The following is a 14,620-nucleotide window of genomic DNA, read 5'->3' as shown; positions in this document are numbered from 1 at the left end:
CTACTGTGAGAGGGGTTCACCACTGAGTTTGGGCCCTACCACATACCAAACACTCAAGTTTAAATGCTCTGCTCTCTAGCTTCCAAATCCTTCCATAATCTGGTGTCATTTTACTCATCCCTCTGAGTTCCCCCTGCCCATCCCAACATGATTCATTCCATCAGTGAAGCCTCCTCCACTTTCTCCATGAGGCCATGTTAATTCCTCCTTCAAATGCAATCCCTCATCTGTCCCTACTTCTCCCTCAAGGTCCAACTCAACGTCCAGCTCTTCCAAAGAGCCTCCCATGGCTACTCCAGCCCTATTGATTTTCCTCTTTCTCCTTAAGTACAACTTGGCATGATTAAAAAAAAAATTAATGCTTTATTCATTTTTTGAGAGAGACAGAGAGAGAGAGAGAGAGATAGAGCATGAGCAGGGGAGGGAAAGAGAGAGAGGGAGACACAGAATCCAAAGCAGGCTCCAGGCTCTGAGCTGTCAGCGCAGAGCCCAATGCAGAGTCTGAACTCACGAACAGTGAGATCATGACCTGAACCGAAGTTAGATGCTTAACCGACTGAGCCACACAGGTGCCCTCGACTTGGCAAGATTTTTATGCATCATGGCAAATCATCCATTCTTTCCCCTGTAGATCTTGTCTTCCTAGCTAGACTACCCATTCCTTGGAGGCAGGAATTGTGTCAAATAATTTCAACGACGTTCACATGGCCTCATACACGGGGCAACTGAGCCAATGAACTTGACTAACCCTACTTCATAGCTAAACACCTAGTATCTCTGGAGTATCTTCTTTTTAAACTTTTAGTATTTGCAAAAGCACCAACTTTATCAACTTTTCAACATCATGTTGATAAGGACAAGTGAAGGTAAGTTTGCAGGGGAAGCAGAACGAACTTTCTGCCTACGACAGAAATAGAATCCTCTCTTCCAACCCCCTGCTGGAACGCGTTCTCTATACATAATGGTCACATGGGCAGAACATACGAAGCAATCGGAGGTTTTGTGGATGATTAAATGCTCAAGTGGAGCTGTGGCATTTGTCAACAGCCACCAGTGTTGCAAATGTGCTGCTGGTCACTGTGCCGGGCTTATTGTGAAGCATTATCCCTACTCTGAATGGAGCTGCTGTTATATAATAGAAAGACAGAAGGCGGAAAAGCAAAACACCAAGACACAGACTTTATTTTTTTTTAATGTTTATTTATTTTTGACGGAGAGACAGACAGAGCATGAGTGGGGCAGAGAGAGGGAGACACAGAATCCAAAGAGGCTCCAGGCTCTGAGCTGTCAGCACAGAGCCCGACACGGGGCTCAAACTCACAGACCACGAGATCATGACCTGAGCCGAAGTCAGACGCTCAACCGACTGAGCCAAGCAGGTGCCCTGGACTTTTTTTTTTTTTTTAAAGCATTTTTGCAACTTTGCAGAGTACCTTGGAGTTAAATTGAACTCCACTCTGCAGACTTGATTCTGAGTGATTTCTTTTTCTGGCCTTGAGACTCCTGGGCAAAATGAAGAGCTGATTGAATCGAATGCTTACGTTAAATTCAAGAAGTGATACTCTTTTCTCCTCCCCGACTAGGAATGAGCTGAAATTCTTGGCTTTGGCATTGCTTTTCCTGGTAGCTGGTCCTAAGCTTCCTATGCTCTGACCCAAAATCCACGTAGGTAACCTCCTGGTCAAATCACGGTCCTGTAGCTGTGATCCACACGGCTCTGGGCAGACATGCTCTTACCCCGACAGGTTATATGTGAAGTCACTTTTAACAACTGCAGCCTCTACCCAGCTCCCCCCTCTACGCACAGCTGGGGACGCCAGCCCTCTGCTAACCCGCTGCCCTCCTCATCCTTACATTTCACACATTCCATTCCAAGTACAACCTCCTCCACCTGCGAGCTGCGGCAAAGATGAAAAGGTGAGATAAAGGCAGAGGGTAGTGGGGACTTTGCCCAGGGTAACTAGACAGTAGAACCTATTGAGAAGTGGGCAGCAGGTTGTGAGCTGTGGGGCTCTGGAGCCAGACTGTCTAGGTTCAAATGCGGCTCTTCCCGCTTCCCACCCGTGTCATCTTGAGCAAACCGCCTGTCTTTCCTGGGTCTGAGTTCCACATCTGCGAGCAGGCGTGACAACGGTATTGACCTTGTCTTGTAGGTTTGTGGGAACGATGAAATGAGTCAGTATGTAGACAGCACTTGGAACAGTGCCTGGGACGCCGTATGTGCATCATCAGTATTAATTCTCCTTGTAGGGGAAGGCATGCAAGTCCCCCAAGACCCACATGAGACCGCGAACAATGGAAAACCACATCTGCCAGTTCTTACACAGAACCTTCTCTGTTCATTTATATTAGTCAACAACTATTTGTTGACCTGGTATCTGCCAGGCACTTGCTAGATGCAGAGAATACAGGGGTGGGGAAAAAAATCATAGTATTTGCCCTTGTGAGCTTACAGTCCAGCCTGCTTGTCCCTTAACTGTCTTCGTGTGCGGTGTGCAGCCGCTGGTCGCTTGGCATGTAGCACTGTGGCCGGCCCACAGGAAGCTTCAGGAATTATTTCCCAGTGCTCTCCCTCCAGGCGGGCTCCTCACGGACATCCTTGATTCACTCCCCACTTAGATTCCAGAATCAGGCACCCACCCAAATCCTGATAAAGTCACCTCCTTGGCTCCCTGAGACACCACTCCCTTTCTCTGCTCCCACCTCCCCAAAGAGCACGTTGGTACGTCAAACCCTCTATATTCCTGTTCTGTCATTTCGGCTCGTGCTGTGGTTCGTCTCCAAGGCGTGCTTGGTGCATGTAACTGGCCTGCTCGGTGTCTCCCAAGCCGTCCCCACTTCCCCTCTGCCACTTCCGAGTCCTGCCTCCCATCCTGGGCCCTTGACCTAAGTCCGCTCCTCTGATACCCGAGCTGGCCATCGGCAGCCCCCTGTCCACCTTCACCTCGACATCACCTAGAACCGCAAGCCCATCCCCTTTGTCCGTCCGCTGGCATCAGCGGCAGGAGGGAGCCGAGACAGCCTGTGCGTGGAGCAGCCCAAGATCCTCTCTCACCTCTGTGCTCTCGTCCCCATCCCTCCAGTCCTGACTCCCCCAGGCCTCCCTGGCCACACGTCTAGCTTCCTCAGGCCCTCTCCACTGCTGCCTTTCTCGAAGCATACGGAATGCACAGATTCGTTCATCCAATCATTCGTTCGTTCACTCACTCATTCACAGGCATCCGTTAAGCGCTACTATGTGCCCTGTACTAAGCACTTTTCTAGGTTCCGGAGTTAGAGCAGAGAAGAAAACAAGATCCCGACACTCATGGAGCTTACACTGTAGTGCGGAGAGCTGGACGATAAACAAGTAATGCCGCATGTCAAATGGTGAAGGGCGTAATGAGCTTGGAGCATATAATCAAGTGCACTGGCGGGGGGGGGGGGGGGGGGGGGGAGTGAACTGAAGGGGAAGGATGGAGGGAAAGAGCACGGCAGCCTGTGCTAAGGAAGGGGCCTCCTCAGGGTCACGCTGTGTCATCACGGGGAGAGAGAATCTCCCGGAGCCTGCAGTGCACCGGGCAGCAGTCCCAATATCGCTCTCCGCCCCCTTCCTGGGCCTGATGGGCCCTGTGACCGCAAGGAACCCGCGCTTCCTGCCCTAAGACCCGTGGTGCGGCTGGTTGCTAATGCAGTGCACTAGTCTGTCTAAAAGAAATCATTCCATCTCTTGCCTGCGGATAGGGAGCAGAGGAGTGTCCCAGCTCTTGGCTCTCCTGCGCGTTTTGGCGAATGAACACAAGAAAGGCTGCCCCTTGCTCTTTCCAGCCTATCTCTTCATCTGGGCCCAGGTAAGGAAGAATTTGGGAGGGGATGTGACAGAGTTATAAATACGCTACTTCCCATAACTGATCAAGGGACAATCCAGCTGAAGCAAGAGCTCTTCACTTCATTCTCATACTGAAGATATCAAAGCTCTATAATCAAAGGCAATTTCACAGGCCTGATCTCGCTGGATAGTTAACATATCGTATGTCACAACATCTGTTCTAATTCTTTTGCCATTGAGCTAAATATATTTTCCAGTTAGCATGGGGGTACACATTCTGTGCAAAAAAAAAAAAAAAAAAAAAAAAAGGTACATTTTTGTTGTTGTTTGGTTTTCGAGCCAGTTACGAAATCTCTCAGACTACACTGGAGTTTTCCTGTCTTATAAAACTTAAGGACGTGGATTGCATAGTTTTACATTCCAGATGAATCATTAATGGGCTTCACATAACGTCCCAGGCAGAAATGCTCCGGCCCATCTTCATGTTCCTCATGCTTTGGATGTAGAATTCCTCTGCGAGCTACGTTCTGCTGTGGGCAACTTCTATTCTGGGGCGAAGTTGTTTCTTTATATAGAAACCTTGTCAAATCAAGTGAGTACATGAGTCATTTGTGCATATCCTGAAAGCCATCCCATCAAATTTTTCTCCTCTGCTAGTCTCTTTTCTTTTTTAATTGGAAGGAAGTATCTTGATGAAAATCCTAAATTTTCACAGACTACGGTGAGAATGGTAATACTTTTTGGCGGTGGCCAAGTTTCACAGCCCTTTAAGAAATGATCACGACACCATTTGCATTTTCTTTTTTTTTTTTTCAACGTTTATTTTTTTTTATTTTTTATTTTTGGGACAGAGAGAGACAGAGCATGAACGGGGGAGGGGCAGAGAGAGAGGGAGACACAGAATCGGAAACAGGCTCCAGGCTCTGAGCCATCAGCCCAGAGCCCGACGCGGGGCTCGAACTCACGGACCGCGAGATCGTGACCTGGCTGAAGTCGGACGCTTAACCGACTGCGCCACCCAGGCGCCCCGACACCATTTGCATTTTCACTGACCAGGTAACCTGTATCTCTGCGAACTTGGGGCTCCGCTTCTGTAATTCACACCATAGCCTGTGATGCTTTAGACATTGCTGAATGGCCTGACACAGTGGTGCTAATCAGGGCTTAGAAAGTATTTGGTGGTTACTGTATTTCTGAGAGCTAGATAAAGCAATGAGAATCAGTGTCTCTGGGACCAAACAAGACTTCATTCCTCTCCATTCCACTGGCTAGAGGATTTGAGGAATGGAGGGAAGGGAAGCTGGGTCTTTCCTCATAACGCAGGTGGATAGTTATGGAGAGTTGTGATTTCCTTTTAGTTTTGCATAGTATGCTAATGAGCTGAGGCTGCGGGGAGAGGCTTTGCCCTCTGTGCATAGACAAATAAGGATGGCTAGGGTGTCCTTTGGCGACCTCTAAGGCACCCTGAGGAGAAGTTCGAGGGCAAATATTAGGTGTGTCCAATCTACTTAGGAATTTGAAACCCAAGATTCTGTCAAACAATTGGCTCAATTGTCTGAATCTTTCTGAACCTTTCTGCTTGGGCTTATTTCCTGATCACAGTATCTTGTCGAGTGTCCCAAGAGTGCTCATTCCTGGGGAACCAAGGCTGATACTTATTTCTCTCTGTTCCTTTGTTTTCTGCACAGAGGATGAGGGAGAAATGGGAACGGGCAGATGGGCGCGCTTGTAGGCATGAAAAGAAGGAAATTACCTACAAGAACATTAGCACTATCACGTTTCATTTAACTAAAGGAACTCCTAACAGTGGTTTTATTAATAATGCATAATGTCATTGGACATTGTCATCGACAATGACATTGGCCATTGATATTCCATGTTCTTTGGGAAAATGGGCGCCATGAGCTTTCTTGCTTTCAGTGGAAACACAGCGGAGATTCACTAGTTGTTCCAAGTAATTTTTAAAACTTGAATTTATTCTGGGTTATGGTCATCAGATTTCTTATCAAATTCATCATCTAGATTCCCAGAAAAATGACTTGGGTTGTTAAGACTGGAATCAGTGAAAGGGGAAGAAAATATCAGACTTTGCCCTGAATGAAAAAAGGATGATTTTTCACCTTTTCTTTTACCTTCAGCTTATATATTGCATTGAAAAAAAGGAAGAGGGTGGAGGAAACCGTCCAGAGTAAGGAAGATAACATCTGATAGAGTAGCAAGGGAATATAATTGTAGAACACTAGTCCCTCTTTTTTCCCTGAGTGTGGAAAGGGGGAAATGTGGGCCATTTGCTACCATGGAAACCAACCAAAGTATGTGGGAGGGGGAGGGGAAGCCCATTCCAGGAACTTAAGGTTCTTACTTGTTTCAGAGTTAAAGTGTTCTAGTCAATAGGTGATCTTTGTGATGGCAAGAGGGGTGTGTGTGTGTGTGTGTGTGTGTGAGTGTGTGTATCCTTTTTATTTAATCGAGTTTCGAGTTCCAACTTGCCTTCCCTCCTACTTTGCCTTTTGAATCTAGTGATTCTGTCTTTCAGTACAGCTTCAACTAAAGGGAAAGTTGACAATTAAAAAAAAAATCATTGAACATCCGCTGTGTACCAGGCATAGCTCTACGTAGCGGAGACATCTAACACACACTGCATAGAGCCACTGGGTGAAACCTTATATTATGCAGATAGTTACATCTATTTCTCTTTGCGTACTCAGAGATCTCTTAGAAAGTAAGCAGTTTTAAGTTTATTTCCTCCCCCTTTCAGCCAGGTGGTTTTAATTTTTAAAACTGAACGTTAAAAACACTAGTCATCCTCAACACAGATGCAGGAGACATGCCTCCTGTGTTTGCGGTTCCTTCACAATTCCATGTCACAGGCATCTGCCTTTCCTTTTCCCTTACCAGTGCTTTAGTCCTTCCCAAAGGAAAATGACAAAGGAGCCACAGATCAGGGGTTTGGAAAGCTCCTGAGTGGCGAGTCAACGTCAGTCTCCCTGGTAGGAAGCTACAGGAGAAAAGATACAAAATCAGCATAAATGTGGGGAGTCCCCCCATCACTGGAAGCATCCATGAGTAGGCTGGACAATCTCTTCGTAGGAATATTGTAAAAAAGGAATTGGACTAGATACTTTATTGTATATACAGTTTTAGATTCATGTCAAAATTGAGCAGAAGGTACAGGTTTCCCATATATAGCCCCTGCCCCCACCTATGCATAGCTCTCCCACTCTAAACATCCCCCATCAAAGTGGTATGTTAGTTTCAACTGACGCATCACTATCACCCAAAACCCAAAGTTTATATTGGGTTTCACTCTTGGCGTGGTGTATTCTATGGGTTTGGACAAATGTATAGTGACATGTATCCACTGTTACAGTATCACACAGAGTAGTTTCACTGCCTTAAAAGTCACCTGTGCTACACCTGTTCATCCCTCCATCTCTGTTCCCTGCCCTGGCAACCACTGATCTTTTTACCTTCTTGGTTTTACATTTTCCACAATGTCATATAGTTGGAATAAATAGTATGCAGTCTTTTCAGATTGTTTTCTTTCACTTAATAGTATGCATTTAAGTTTCCTCCATGTCTTTTTGTGTTGTGACAGCTCTTTTTTTTTTTTTTTTTTTTTTTGTGCTGACCGTTCCATTGTCTGGATGTACTAATATCCTTTTCAATTGTGTGTTTGTTTCTAGAGTTTGCAGGATAGCACTGATAGAGTATCCACAGAGATGAAATAGAAAGGAAGGCACAGCTTGCTTGATAGCTGTGACTTTCAGCAACGGAGGAGCGGCTGAGCCTCAGAGTTCTGAAAGAGGGATGTTGCTGATACTAGGGGTCAGTCTCAATGTGGCCTGGGCAGAGACCAGGACTCCACGCAAACAGGATGTGTGAAGGCTTGTTCGGCACAAGTGGCGGAGACCTAACTCAAACCAACTTAAAGTGACTCAAAAGTAACCGTTTTTGACTCTTATGGCTGGGAATTTCAATGGGTAAGTCTGGATTTTTGGGCCTGACTTAATACAGGGCTAGAAAAGATTCCATCAGTGTGCTGGTCCCCATGCTTTCTTCTGGGTTGGCATTGTTCTCAAGCAGACTCCCGCACAAGGCTGCTGTGATGGCTACCTGGAACTTGGGGCTCACTTTCTACCAGCTGATTAATATCAGGGCAAATGAAGCATCCTTTTTTTACCAGCCAAACTCTCAGGGAGGGATTTCATTGGCCCAGTCCCGAGTGAATCCCTGGGGTTTATTGGTATCCATTTTTGAAATTAGGGTCTGGTAACCATCCCCCCCCCCACCAACTATCATTACCAGAGCAACATGAGAGTGGGTAGGGGACATATCAAAGGGAACATTGGTGAGCTTTTACTAAAGAATGGAAAAGAATTCTGTGCAAGTGAAATCAATAGATGTTCCCTGTGTTGGACTATAGAAAAACATTTTAAACAAGCAGAGATGGGTGTAGATACACAGAAGCAAGGAAAACAGTGGTTTCAAAGCAATCAATTGAAAACTTCATTATACTCTTTTATAATTGAAAATTAATGTCTGGGGGAACCGGTCTCTCTTTTGCAGGCCTACAAGTTCTTTGGGCTGCTGGAGTAGTAAGGAGGAAACGGGCTCTCAGCTTCACTTCTGTCCATTTCTCGTGTGCTGCTGAGACTAGGAAGCTAAGCACATCTCCCAGACTCATCTAGGGTAACGGATACAAATTAATTTCATTAACTTGTTACGGAACTTGGTCTGGATCACCTGGCAGAAAAACCAAGAGGCACTCGGAGGTCTTGGAAGGCAGGAGGTTTATTTTACACTGGTGGGCTCAGAGGAGATCACTCTGCAAAGATCTGCATCCTAAGCACAAGTATGGGGGACAATTTCTAGTCTGTTACTTCTGCATTCTGCATTAGTAGTAATTTGGCGTGCACACGCGCAGCAAGCGGGGCAGGAAGAAGAACCCAGAAGGGGAGTCTTCGGTCAGGGACTGAAATATCCCTGTCAGTCCTGTCGGCCATCTTATAACAGACTTTTCCCTATCATTCCCCTCTTTGATGCCCCTTTAAACAGATCTAGGCTGTGAGAGGGCATCATCTTAATTTATTATGGGCTGGTCCTTTCCCTTAGTTCTCTGACTTTGGTTGTGACGATTCCCGACTGGTTTACAAAGAAACGGCATTTTTCTCTGAGGAAGATGCAGGTGCCCCCTTTCTCGTCAGTGAGGAGGTCAAGTGCCCGTCTGTTCTGGAGGGCAACTCCTGCCAGGGAACTTATTTGGCTCTGCAGGGACACTAGGGAGTCAGCCACTCCTTAGTCCCACAGAAGAGCCTGTGCCTCCTATGCCAGTCTCTGTCCCCATGGCTATTCCTGTCCCTAGGAGGACTAGTGGCAACACACTCATTTAGCCTGGGCGTTAGGGCTGAAGGTTTACAAATGAGGCCCAGACTAGAGGCAACCAATACCGACAAAACATCCTACCCATAAGAGGAAGGTGAGTGAGAACAGGAACCTCTTGCTGTTTTCCCAGCTTTCTGGGGCAACCTCTGCCAATCTGATGGCAAGGAGTAAGGACAGTCTATTTATTTTATCAGACCAGTGATTCCTCAAGCTTCTGCTGTGTGTAGACCAGTCAGCTTCCGGGGTATGGCTGGAGCAGGGCTGAAGGTCCTAAGAATCTAAGGCTCTCCAGAAGATCGCTTTGAGTGGGTTTGTCGGACTTGGGTCAGTCTTTCAAGTCTGGGGCTTCTCAGGATTGGCCCTCTTGACTCTGGAGTGGTGGACCCATGGAATGATACCTGTGACCTTGAGGGCAGTAGGGGTGGTCGGAATAATGGTATGAGGCCCAGTCCATTGTGGTTTGAGAGGGTCTTTTTTTCCAATCGTTGACCCAGACTGAGTTCCCTGTACAGACTGAGAAGGCTGTACGGGGGATCCTAAAGAGATTGAGTCCCTCTCTACAGTATATTGTTGTAACTCTATTAGGGTGGCCCCTAAAGCTTGAGTTGTTTTCTTAATCCCCTATCCTCTATTTGGTGTAGGTTTCCTGGGAGGCTCCCTAGACACGGAGGGGGCCTCCCATATATTAGTTCAAAAGGGGAGGAACCTTGAGTTCCTGGTGTGCGATGGGACATGCAGGAGGGCCAGGGGCAACAGGTCCAGCCACGGGACATCTGTTTCCTGACAGAACTTGGCTAAGCTTCCCTTGAGGGTGTGATTCATTCGCTCTACTTTCCCTGAGCTTTGAGGCCGGTAACCAGTGTGAAGCTTCCAAGGGATGTTGAGGGAGTTGGTTAAAGTTTGCGTAACGTCCGCCACGAACGCAGGTCCGTTATCACTGTGGATTGTGGCCGGTAGGCTGAACCGGGGGCAGTCTCTCTCAGGAGGACTTTAGCTACCTCCCGGCTCTGTTCTGTCCTGGTAGGGAAAGCTTCGACCCATCCAGAGTACGTACAGACTATTACCAGGAGGTATCCAAATCCTCGGCTTGGCTGGACATCTGTGAAGTCTATTTCTAGATCTTCAAAGGGGGTAGCTCCTACCCTTTGGACACCCGGCAGGGGTCGCGGTGCAGATGGGGCATTATTCCTGGCGCAAATCACACACCATTCGCTTATTGCTCGACATAACGCTGGCAGCTGGCTGATGTAGTATTGCTTTTTGAGGAGGGCCTCTAATGCAGTTTTTCCTAGATGGGTAAGTCGATGGTTTTCGCCTACTAGATGCCCTCCGAGGGCTGCTGGGACAAGATGCGCCCATCTAGCAGTTTCCGCCATCCTTCGTTGGTCTGGGTGGCCCCCTCGATTTTGGCCCATTTATTTTCTTTTTTAGTATATTTTGGTGGAGGGGTATCTGCCGGGGGTGTCAGGGCCATGTAAGGGAGGGGACATTGTCTGCCTCCCTAATGACTGCTACTTTAGCTGCCTCATCCGCCAGGCGATTTCCTCCTGCCGTAGGGTCGTCTCCTTTCTGGTGTCCTTTTGCTGTGTAGAACTGCAACCTTTTTTTGGGAGCCAGTCAGCCTCGGGGAGTTTTAGTATTTAATATTTAGATATTAGTGTTCTTTATTTTGATGGCTTTTCCCACTGCGGTGAGGAGACGCCTCTCCTTGTAGATTGCCCATGTGTCATACAGTGGCAAAGGCGTACCAAGAGTCAGTGTAGACGTTGACTGCTTGTCTTGCTGATGGTGAGGGCTCGGATTAAGGCATGTGATTCAGCCGTGGGCTGACCATCCCACAGGTAGGGCATTGGCTTCTAGGACTTCATCTGTGGTTGTCACTGCATACCCTGCCTTTCAAACACCCTCTGTGATGAAACTGCTACCATCACGGAACAAGGTGAAGTCTGGGTTCTGTAGGGCCTGGTCACAAAGATCTGGGCGGCTTGCGAATACTTTATCAGTCACTTTAGAATAGTCATGGTCTGGTTTCCCTGCCTCAGAAGATAGGAAAGTTGCGGGGTTTAGCATCCGCACTGTTTCAAGAGCGACCCGTGGATTTTCGCAGAGGATCCCCCGGTATCGTGCTAGCCAAGAGTTGGAGAGGAAGCGGTGTCCTTGAGTGGTCACGAGAGACGCGACAGCATGAGGGACCTTGACATTTAGTTCGTGTCCCAGGGTGAGTTTATCTGCTTCTTTAATGAGCAGAACTGTGGCCATCCTGCTGCTGCTGGGTCCAGCCTCTTCGACTGCTCCTGGCCTTGCCAAGGGCCAACAGTCTGCGACCTTTTCCTTCTCATGCACAAAGAGATTAAAAGGCTTTTCTATATTTGGCAGGCCAAGGACTGGTGCCTGCCCCAAGGTGGCCTTTATCTCTAGAAAAGTGGCTTTGGCCTCCTCTGTCCAGACAGGGGGTTCTCGATCTGGCCCTACCAAGAGATTCTCGCTATTGCTGGGAATCTGGGAATCCAGATTGGCGAATCCCACAGCCCTCAGGAATTCTCATAGCCCCCTTTTAGTTTGGAGCTGGGGTAGGGAGGTGATGACCTTCTTTTTCTCTGGCCCTGGTGCTTTTTTTCCTTGGGTGAGGAGGAAGCCTGAGTACCAGATTTGCTGTCGGCAGATCTGTGCCTTTTTTCATGAGACCCGATACCCTGAGTCTGACAGGAGCTGGAGGAGGACCCTTGTGCCCTCTGTGCAATCCTCTCGGGTATTGCTGCAAGGAGGACATCATCCCCATACTGGAGGAGGGTGCAGCGTGTGGCCTCCCTTGGCAAGCCAGCGAGGTCTCTGGCCAGTGCCTCCCCAAGAGGGCAGGCGAGTTTTTAAATCCCTGTGGGAGGCGCGTCCAAGTCAGTTGTATCTGACGTCCTGTGTCTGCTTTGGTTCATTCGAAGGCAAACAAGGGTTGGTTCAGGGGGCCAAGCAGAGGCAGAAGAAGGCATCCTTTAAGTCTAGGCAGGTAAACCATCTGGCAGAGCCTGGGATCTGGCTGAGGAGGGTGTACGGGTTCGGGACCACTGGGTGCAAGGAGCTTAAACTGGTCGGTATCCTCCTACCGGCTTCTTGACTGCAAGAGTGGGGTGTTCCAGGTGATTGGCATTCAACCAGAATGCCTGCTTCTTTGAGTCTGGTCAGGTGTTCTTGGATGCCTGCCCTTGCCTCTTGTGGGGAGGGAGATATTGCCGCTGTCTCTGCGGTTGAGCCCCTGGGATTAACTCTACAATGACAGGGGCCCAGGTGTGGGCAATTCCGGGGGGGGGGGGTTGTCCTTGGCCCACACAGTAGGGAAGGCAGTCCTGAATTCGGGTGGGCCACTTGGCTGGGCCTGGGTGCAGAATAGCCTCCATTTGGATCCAATCGGAGGCTGGTGCCTCCTGTTGGCTCAAAGGTTATTTGGGCCCCCAGCTTTGAGAGTATATCCTGGCCGAGGAGAGGGATAGGGCACTCAGGTAAGTAGAGGAATTCATGCCGTACTGTGGCCCCCAGGTTCACATAAAGTCATAGTTTGGCCCCTACTTTATTTTGACTGTGGGCTCATGGGGGCCAAGAAGTGAGCCTGGTCCCCCTCAGTCTGAATCTATTTCTGCTAGACCTGTGATGTCTTTTTTTGTAGGGTTCTTGTGCGTATCGCTGGGTTTTGGGGACATTTCCCCGGTTGGGACATTTATTCTTTTAATGTCCTTTCTCCTTGCAGTAGGTGCAGTGATCCCTTGCTAAGGAGGTTTTGGGCCTTCCCCCTTTTGGTGGCTGGACCTTCCCCGTCTTTTTGTCGTGGCACTCTTGTGCCACGGGGTACAAGCATCGCATAGCCTTTCATAATAATCCCTGGGGGATTTCCCTTGCTGCTGGGCATGTTCATGGGCTTCTTAGCCCCTTGTTGGATCCCCCAGAGGAGAACCTCTTGGTACCAGTGGCTGTGGACTGGCATCTGGAGAGTGCCTGTGCCTGGCTGAGGGCACAATCTGGCCACTGGTCCAGGGGAGAGAGGATCTTCCAAGTCCGGACGTGGTGGGGAGACCGAAGGTGGTGGAGTATTGGGAACCAGGGGATTCATATGGTGGGGGCAAGATTGGCTCTTCCCCCGGATCACCAGTGAGAATTTGTGGAGGTCGAGACTTCTGTTGACCTTCCTTGGGCCACTTTGTCGAGGCGACTAAGACCCTAGTCTGTCCCTGTTTGTTGCAGGTAAATCGCACCCAAGGGGGAAGGGTTTGGGCAACCTCTAACCAGGAGTCTGTATACGGGAACTGATCAGGGTAACCTGGGTGTCTGGTGACAACATTCCAGACGCGGCGGACCATTGGGACACCTAAGGTTCCCTCCAAGGGCCATCCTACACCAAAAGTGTGCCATTCTAACTCACATAGGGTCCTTAACTTGCCGGGGGTCATTTTAATTCCAGTCTCCCGAAAACCCCTTCTTTGCTCTGTCCCGACCCCATAATGTTCCTGTGAGACAGCATCGCAAAGACAGTCAGAGTGGTAGGGGTGCCCCTCTAATGAGGAGGACGAGTCAGATGCCGTCTGGCCGTGTCCCGAAGGAATTCAGGTGACGCTTAGCCATAGCGGTCTCAGCTTTGTAACTTATGATCAGAAAACGATTCCAATGCTACCATAGACCGTGTGCTGTTCACCACGGAATCGCAGACCCGCGGGGCCCACTCAGACTCCCTGGGCTTTTGGGGACCTTAAGGGTGCCCACCCGGGGAGCCACAGAATTGAACTTGGCAGGCAAGCCAGACCGAGTTGCACATTCACACTCACATACATACCAGAGGTTATCACATTCCCTCCCACAGAATTTCTACCTGTGAGACCACTGAGGTCTCCAGGGAGTGATCAGGTCCCCCTTCCACCACTATGGGTGGGCCAGACTGAAGTGGGGCCCTAGGCCTTACCAGTTCCGATGTCTGTCGGGTCCAGGTCCTCACCTGCCAAGTCTCCTGAGTCTGGGGGAAACTGCGGAGCGGGGCCGGCCTGAGGCGACCCAGCGGAAGACTGCCAAAAATCAAGCAGAGCTCGCCTTCGCCATTGAGATTCCTTGTTCTGTCACCGCCTTGCCATTTTCCCAAACCGGTGGCAACAAAAGGCCAACGCGTTTGGGTTTCCCGGTCAGGGAACCAAATGTTACAGAACCTGGTCTGGATCACCCGGCGGAAGAACCAAGCGGCGCTCGGGGATCTTGGAAGGCAGGAGGTTTATTTCACACCAACCCGCTCAGAGGAGATCACTCTCCAGAGGTCTGAGGCCTGAGCACAAGCACGTGGGACAATTTCTAGTCTGTTACTTCCGCATTCCGCATTAGTAGTAATTTGGTACCTGCGGCAAGTGGGGTGGGAAGACGAATGGGGGCGGGGGGAGGTCTTCAGTTAGGGACTGATAACTT

At 49.0% G+C, this 14,620-nt stretch overlaps 1 long non-coding RNA gene across 1 annotated transcript; it reads left to right on the top strand.

Moving 5' to 3' along the window:
• The first annotated feature begins 7,500 nt into the window (after positions 1–7,500).
• On the top strand, positions 7,501–14,594 carry LOC115512639. Its single transcript, XR_003968439.1, has 3 exons — positions 7,501–7,791; positions 8,378–8,500; positions 14,158–14,594. It is a non-coding gene; the product is annotated as an uncharacterized LOC115512639 (long non-coding RNA).
• Positions 14,595–14,620: the final 26 nt, after the last annotated feature.

The sequence above is a fragment of the Lynx canadensis genome, chromosome B1 (assembly GCF_007474595.2).
Source record: "Lynx canadensis isolate LIC74 chromosome B1, mLynCan4.pri.v2, whole genome shotgun sequence".
NCBI classification, from domain to species: Eukaryota; Metazoa; Chordata; class Mammalia; order Carnivora; family Felidae; genus Lynx; species Lynx canadensis.
The sequence above is the reverse complement of the archived record's forward strand: the minus strand, read 5'-3'. Positions and strand labels throughout refer to the sequence as shown.